This window comes from Rhinopithecus roxellana, chromosome 18 (genome assembly GCF_007565055.1).
Source record: "Rhinopithecus roxellana isolate Shanxi Qingling chromosome 18, ASM756505v1, whole genome shotgun sequence".
Lineage (NCBI taxonomy): Eukaryota > Metazoa > Chordata > Mammalia > Primates > Cercopithecidae > Rhinopithecus > Rhinopithecus roxellana.
In genome coordinates this window covers 56,752,190-56,760,800 of record NC_044566.1, presented here as the reverse complement: position 1 = coordinate 56,760,800, position 8,611 = coordinate 56,752,190, and the positions used below count along the sequence as shown (strand labels likewise).

Sequence of the window (8,611 nt, the reverse complement as noted above, 5' to 3'; positions counted from 1 at the left end):
GCAAGGGCAAATGACCAAGCTGGAGAGCCCGAGATGAAAGCCACAGGCTCTTGCCACCTAACTGTGGACAGGACGTATGGTCACTTCTGCTGAATCTATGGATACAATATGGGGGAGGGATTACCCAGGGTGTGAATTCCAGGAGGCCAGAATGATCAGAGCCATCCTGAAAGCTGCCTACCCAGAGAGACAAGGGTTCAAATCCCAGACTTTCCATCAACGGGCTCTGGGCAACACTGGCCCCTCTGCAGATCTCCTTGGTTGATTTTCAGCTGAATCATGACAGCTAATAATTGGAAGGCGATGGACTGTTCAAATGGTTGCATATGTTGCCTCATTGAATCCTCCCATCAGCCCCAGAGCCAGTAAGTAGTACCCATGTCTACTTCAAAGGAGAACAGCTGCAGGTGCCTTGCATGGTAAGGGACAGGGATGGGGGCTGCAGCCTTGAACCTGAGTCTGCCTCTCACTCCCTCCCATGGTTTTTGTTTTTGTTTTTGAGATGGAGTCTTACTCTGTCACCCAAGCTGGAGTGCAGTGGCGCAAACTTGGCTTACTGCAACCTCTGCTTCCCAGGTTCAAGTGATTCTCGTGCCTCAGACTTCTGAGTAGCTGGGATTATAGGCGCCCACCATCATACCTGGCTAATTTTTGTATTTAGTAGAGACGGGGTTTCATCATGTTGGTCAGGAGCGCCTGACCTCAGTATTCCACCCACCTCGGCCTCCCAAAGTGCTGGGATTACAGGCATGAGCCACCACGACTGGCCCACTCCCATGGTTTTAATATGGGAAACTGAGACTGCTGGACTGCTGAGCCTTCTGCTGAGGCCTCGGATTGAGGAAAGGGCTTCCACCTTGCTGTGGGCTCTCACCCCGCACACATTCTGTCTGCTTTTCCTGTGCTAGGAGCAGTGCCACGGGGCCTGTGGGTCCTCAGGCAACAGAAACACTCATGCTGTGGGGAGAGCCTGTCTCTGATCAGAGGTGGGCAGTTCGGGCTGCTTCTCAGAGTCACAGTCTGCAGGAGTCAACCCTGGCCCGATGGCACAGTGTCCGGTGGCCACGTGGACTAACTGCCTCGACACGCACCACAGCCAGGTCACGAGCTGTCACTCTCAATTCACCTTTGTTTCCAAACATTTGTTTCTGCCATTTTAAGGGGAGGGAAGGGTTTTAGACCAAACCAGCTCATGGTTTGGGGCCACTCACTGGAGGCTGAGGACACCTCCTGGGGGCAGTGAACAGGCAATGAGAGGGACTGGAAGGTCACATTTGTGGCCAGAGCCCAGGCTGCCCTGGCATGTCCGGTAGGACCATGGCCAGTCCTACTGGATGGCTGCGTATCCCTTTTCCCTCGGTGGCCACATTTCAGGACCCTTGATTTCTTTGCAAATTCCACCCTGCCTGGCCAGCCCCCTCACTCTCATGCTGACCGCAGAACCAAGTCTGCGCCCCTTCAAAGGCAGAGTTGGGGTAATTTTACTTGACAAGACTGCTGCCTGCCCTCCTCCTCTTTCCTCATCTGCCTTCCTCTCTCCTGACCCTGTTTATTATTATCAGGAGAAAACAATAGGTCCGCATTTAAACTTCAAAGAAAAGCAGGGGGTCGGGTTTCAAAAAACTGCAGAGGCCTGGACTTGGGACAGCTCCATCCCTCTCTCTCCCCTGAACTACAGGGAATCTGGGGACAGATTTCAACTCTCTGCAGCCCAGCACTAGCACTCAGGGTCAAGGTGAGGCCCAATCTGTGACCACAGAGGAATTCTGGAATGTGGTGATGACCAACAGGAATTGCATGAATGTCCCTCTGTGGAGAAGCCTGAGCGAGAAAGGCTCACAGAGGGCGGAGGGCGGAGGGCGGAGGGCGGAGGGCGGAGGGCGGAGGGCGGAGGGTGGAGGGTGTGGGACCAAGTTCCTAGAATAAGGCTGTGGCCCCATGGTAAGGGCCTGGATGGGGAAGGTCAATGTTAACCCTTTGAAGGGCCCCTGGGAAGTGAATCAGGTTCAGAGCCCAAGGCTTTCCCACATAGGTGTGTTCTAAAGCTGGCAAAGCCTCTGATCATCAGCCAGTGTCAGGTGTCACAGCACAGCCAAGCGACCAGACCAGCGGATGAGACCTTGTTAATCCCCAGTGCTGATGAGTAACTGTTCTCCCCATCATATACTGGATGTGTTAGGGGGCCCTTAGGACTCGTTGCATTCTGCCTTACCCCACGGTGACTGGAAGGCACAGTTCCCGTTCCCCAAATGAGTCTCAGTGTGGTGTTCTCATTCCTGCCCTTTGAGTACATCCACCCAACCTACTGATTTCCCTTGTTTAATAGCATTTAAAGCTGGGTGCGTGGCTCACACCTATAATCTCAGCACTTTGGGATTTTGAGATGGGAGGATTGCTTGAGGCCAGGAGTTCAAGACCAGCCTGGGAAACAGCAAGACTCCCATCTCTACAAAAATAAAATAAAATAGAATAAAAAAATTAGCTGGGCACGGTGGTACATGCCTGCACTCCCAGCTAATCAGGAGGCTGAGGCTAGAGGATGGCTTTAGTCCAGGAGATTGAGGCTGCTCACTAGCTATGATCACGTCACTGTACTCCAGCCTGGGTGACAGAGTGAGACCCTGTCTCAAAAATAAATAAATACATAAAAATAGCATTTAAGCGATGGAGGGAGGGAGATCCTTGTGGCCTTTATCCTGTATTGCTAAGTGGACCTTCAGAACTCCAGCTAACATGTCAGGGACACCTTGGGAAGGTAGAATGGAATAACTAAACAGGACTTGGTGCTGATGGCAGACAGGCTCCATCTCCCCTCCACTGCTGGCTCGCTCCATCTCCCCTCCACTGCTGGCTCGCTCCATCTCCCCTCCACTGCTGGCTCGCTCCATCTCCCCTCCACTGCTGGCTCGCTCCATCTCCCCTCCACTGCTGGCTCGCTCCATCTCCCCTCCACTGCTGGCTGGGCCTCTTTGAACAGGGCCCATAAGATAATTGAAACTTTCAGCTTATCTCTAGAAAGGGGAAAATCATACCTATTTTGCAGACTTTATTCAGAGGGAAAGAAATGCATATAAAATGTCTAGCATGGAAGTCAATGTTCAGTTTAATAGTTTTCTTTTTCCACCTTCCCCTGGAAGTGATTCATCCAGGTGGCACTAGGAGGATCTTCACCGCAGAGGGCATTCGAGAGACGACAACTCTAGACATCCATACAACTTCTGTTCTCGTGCTTCTGCTGTTTTCAAATTCCACAGTCACAGACTGCACCCTGGAAAACTCAGGACACCCTAGAGTGAGCTGCTCTGAAGAATAAAGTTGCTACTTACATGCTACCTCTGGTTGCCACCCCTGGTTGCGTTTGGTTGCCACATAATGAAATGATTTTCCTTCCCTCTTTTATTTCCTTTCTTTCTTTTTTTCTGAGACAAATGGAAAAATAATTTGATCCCCTTGAATCTTTTCACCCTTGGTATTTTCCCCCTTCACACCCGAGCACCGCCCCTTGATAAATGAGAACACATGTGCTGAAATCGCGGACTTCACCCTCCAGACTCAGGGTCCTCGTGCTCTCGGGGGGACACATTTCCTTTCAAACCTCCAGAATAAATTCATCACAGCAGGAAGAACATTGTTTTTCTTAAAAAAAAAAAAAAAAATCAATTCCTCTATCACAATTATTTCATTTCAGAGGGAGCTGCTTCCCTTTCATCTCAAGCTTTCTTCTCTCCAACTCTGCAGTCTTTGACCATGGCGATCCGGCACCCTCGGCCCGGCTACTTTTGCAAAGTCCACACTGATTCATTACTTCAGAGAGCCAAAGGGTGACACATGCATATTTTGAATATTACCCCGTATGTAGATCTGCCTCTGGCTTGACTTAGGGGCTTCTAACCGCCTGATGTATTGGCACTCACATGCTTTCCATGGTGTGTGCATTTTAAAAATCATCTTCAGTTCTTTCATTTGGAGGGTGAACTTTGTGAAAAGGATGCTGGGAACCATGTTCTTTCACTGTTATTTCTCAACTATACCAGCCCCTTTGCAAGCAAACTCCTTTTTCCTTAATGACAACACACAGTGACAAATGCCCAGTGCTGTAAACATGAAGCTCCTTGATTTGACCGAGACTGTCTGTAGCTGACATCAGAGAAACAGGACATCTTCTTGAACAAAAACACCCACTCGAGAATTCCTATAAACTTCCTTACGCTTTGTTTTAAGGAAAACCACCTGACAAGAAGCATACTTGTTCCTCGCTGCCAGGCATCTTTCTGTTTATGTAGCCTTTGTTTACATGTACCCCCTGTTAATAACAATCAATATTTAACAGATGCACTCAAGCACCTTGGAAACTAATTTTCTTTCAAACGCAAGGACTTTCTGGGAAGGAATAAAAGGAGAGGAGAGTCGAGTTGGCAGCCCTCCGTCGCATGACCATTTATTGTCATGGAATGTAGCAGAAGACGGCTCCTGCTATTTCCTTTTGATTTCAGTGTGTAAATCTGCTCTCACCTAAAGCTTGACCACATGACAGTGCAGACACACATTAAACTGATTATTTCTGTCTGAGCTGTGTGTAGAATGTGCACTCTAAATTGCACATAAAAATGTTCTCCAAAATAGTACCACCTGCCTGCATGAGGATCATTTTCTTTCACAAAGGCAGACTCAGATGTGTTTCTAGGATTTGGCAGCCTCTGGGCTGATGAAGGTTGCTGCCCTTTCTGTGTCGGGTACAAGCCGGGCTGGACTGGGGCTGCTTCTCTTCTTTGTCCCCTGCCTTCCCCTCCAGAGGGAGATGAGGACTCTGGGGGCCTCACTGTGGTGTCTTGAGCTCTTGCTTAGAAGAGGGTCTCAGATTCCCAGGGAGCAGCTTCTGCTGATCACAATGAGAGAGAACAGAGGAAAGCAGGGTGGGTGAGTAAAAGGGGCTGGAGTGAAGCGAGTGGAGAACAAAGAGGCAGAAGAACGTGAAAGTACAGCACAAACCATCACAGCACAGGGAAGAGCACCTGGAGAAGAGGAGAGAGAAACCTAGTAAGGAAGACAGAGAAAGGAGGATAAAACTAAACACTGGGAGAATGGCTTCATTTTTTAAAAGGCAGAATGAAAACTAACCCCAGAAAAGGCAAGATCAAATTATCACGATTTCTCCAGATTAGCCCATTTTTCTCCAAACAAATGTTGTGCCCCATGCCCAAGGCAGAGGGAGCTTTTCAGTCCATTTCTTGTCTTCGTGGTGATACCTAATGATGCTGACAGTCCCTTGTTGAATCTGCCCCTCTTTTGAGCTTCCTGACACCATCCTCTCCTGTTCCCTCTGCGTTTTCTGACTGGCCATTCTTCCTCTTCCTGTCAGCTACCTGTTTTGTTTGGCTTGGTTTGGTTTTAGCTCTGTGGTGGTTAATTTTATGTGTCAACTTGCCTTGATATCTGGTCAGACACCATTCTGAGTGTATTTGTGGGAGTGTTTCTGGATGGGATGAACACTGAATTGGTGGAGTGAGTAAAGCAGATGCTCTCCCCAGTGTGGGTGGGCCTCATCCAGTCCGTTGAAGGCCTGAATAGAACCAAGCCCTGAGGAAGGAGACGTTCCTCTGTCTGTCTGGTGGTCTTCAGGCTGGGACATTGGTCGTCTTATGCCTTCAGATTTGGACTGAGACTTACACCATTGGCTCTCCTGCTTCTTTGGCCCTTGAACTATAGATCTTGGGATTTTTCAGTACCCCCGAGAGGGAGGGGGAGGGAGAGAGAGAGGGGGAACCTAATGCAAGTCCATTCTTAAGTGTTGGTGTTTCCCTCCCCTACATCTCCCTCATAGCCAAGTCTCAAATGAGTCTTCTAACCCAGGTCCCAGGCACATCTCAGCCCTCTGAGTTCTGCTGCTGTACCCAGCCGTGGGTAAACTATTTTCACCAAGGTCATTGTCACTGGCTGAATAGTGGCCTCACAATATATCTGTGTCCTAATCCCCAGAGCCTGGGAATGTCACCTTATGTGGCAAAAGGGACTTTACAGATGTGATTAAATTTAAGGATTTTGGGATAGGGAGATCATCCTGGATGGTCTGGGTGGATCCTATGTGTTATCACAAGTGTCTATAAGAGACAGAAAAGGGGATTCAAATTCAAAATTAGCCCCCAATTGGATCACAGACTTAAATGTAAGAGCTAAAACCATAAACTATTTGAAAGAAAACATAGGAGTAAATCTTCATGACCTTGAATTAGGCAGTGGTTCTTTACATCTGGCACCAAAAGTATAAGTCACAATAGAAAACAGATAAACTAGACCACATCAAAATTAAAAGTTTTTGTGCTACAAATGATAGTATCAAGAAAATAAAAAGGCAATCTACAGAGTGGAAGAACATATTTGCATATCATAGATATGATTAAAAAAAACCTTGCATTTGGAATATGTAAATAACTCTTACAACTCAAAAATATAAAGACAAGTAACCCAATTTAAAAATGAACAAAGAATCTGAATAGATCTTTCTCCAAAGAAAATATACAAATGGCCAATACGATCATGAAAGAATTTGCAACATCATTAGTCATTGGGAAATGCAAATCAAAACCACGATGATATCACTTCACACCCACCAGAAATGGCTTAAATAAAAAAGACAGACAATAACAAGTGTTGTCAAGGATGTAGAGAAACTGCAACCCTTATTCATTGCTGGTGGGAATGTAAAATAACATAGTTGCTCTGGAAAACGTTAAACTTAGAATTATTATGTGACCCAGCAATTCCACTCCTAGGGGTGTATGTGCATGTGTGGTTTATATACACATATGTGCCTACATATGCATGCATATAGAAAGATGGATAAAAGATACATATGTGTATATATATCCAAGATAAATAAAAACATACATGTACACGAAACTGGTATGTGAATGTCCATAGCAGCATTATTCATAATAGACAAAAAGTGAAAACAACATAAAGGCCTATCAACTGATAAATGGATAAGCAAAATGTGATCTATTCATATGATGGAATATTACAGAGCAATGAAAAGAAATGAAATCCAGATACAATGCTATGCTGTGAATAAACCTTGAAACATTATGCTAAGTGAAAATAGCTACAAAAGACCACGTATTGTATGATTCCCTGAATATGAAATATCCAGAATTGGCAACTCTATAGAGACAGAAAATAGATTACAGGTTGCCTAGGGCTGAGGTTTGGGTGGGAAATGAGGAGTGACTGCTAATGGGCACAGAGCTTCTTTTTCAGATAATGAAAATATTCCAAAATTAGATTCCAGTGATACATAAATCTATAAATTTACAAAAATTATTGAATTGTATCTTCAGGTGCTGGAATTATATGATAGGTGAATTATACCTCAATAAAGATGTTAAAAATTAAAAAATAAAAAAATGCCACCAAAGTGATGTGTCCTTTGAAGGTATCATATCCTCAGGGGGTCCCCATGTCCCTTTATTTGCTGACTTTGATCATTTGGATAGAGGGTCATCTGCCAGGTTTCTTCACTGTCACGTTACTATTTTTTCCTTTGTAATTAGTAAGTGCTTTGTAGGGAAGTCCACTGAAAATACATAAATATTGTCTCTCATCACATTCCATGCATTAATCTTAGCATCCATTGCTGATTCCTGCCTGAAACAATGATTACTGTTGGGTTTGCTGAATGGTGATTTCCTGTTTCCACCATACCTTCCATATTTAGTAGCTGGAATTCTACTGGAAGGAAGACCTGTCCTTCCCCTGGCCCCATTTGTTTATTTATCCAGTTGTTTATTTATGTTACCATGGACCCATGGGTTCTTATTTTATTCTATGGGTTATAACAAACATACACACATTCACTCACTGGCTCATCAAATATTTACGGCGCTCCTAGCACCTGTCAAACACTCTTCTGGACTTTTGGATTTCACTGTTGAGCATGATGTCTTGGCCAAGACAGCTTTTATTCTCCTTGAAGAAGCGCCCGCTCCTCCCTGAGCTGACACAGGCATCTCCCTTGTCTGTGTCCTGTGCACATACTTGCACAGGTCCATGCACTCAGTCATCTCCCTGTTTCTGGATCTCTCTGGCTGGCCCAGAGGACCCTGAGGGCAGCTGCCCACATTGAGGATCTTGAAGACACAGCACTGATCCTAGAAGACACTCAGCTCTTGCTTGGGGCTGGGTGAGCTAGTGAGGGAAGGAGTGAAGGAATGAACAAACATTGCTAGTGCTCAGATGCAAATCATAATATTAAAACATTGTCTGAGAAGCTCAAAGTTTAACTTTTGTTTGTCCTTGAGAGGCTGCCAGGTGTCTGGTATATTGGTTTTCTATCCAGACTGGATATAGGAGGAGAAAAAGGAAAGAATTCAATATACCTCCGGGATTTCTGGCTATGAGCCATTGGTAGAAGGCGGTGCACACACTTGGGCTGGGGATCCGTGTAGAGAAGATCTGTGGGTTTGACAGTGCTGGGCTGAAGAGGAGCCCCCAGGACAACCAGGTGGGAGGTCTAGGAGGCAGCTGCAGACCTGGGCTGGAGATCCCCAGAGAGGATAGGGTGGGGTCGGGGGGATGGGGACGCTTTGGGAGTCATGGGCCTCTGTGGGGAGGAGTA

General features: G+C 46.2%; 1 long non-coding RNA gene across 1 annotated transcript; it reads left to right on the top strand.

Annotated features, from left to right (window-relative positions):
• The first annotated feature begins 1,882 nt into the window (after positions 1–1,882).
• Positions 1,883–3,399, top strand: LOC104677949. Its single transcript, XR_750110.2, has 2 exons — positions 1,883–1,962; positions 3,138–3,399. It is a non-coding gene; the product is annotated as an uncharacterized LOC104677949 (long non-coding RNA).
• Positions 3,400–8,611: the final 5,212 nt, after the last annotated feature.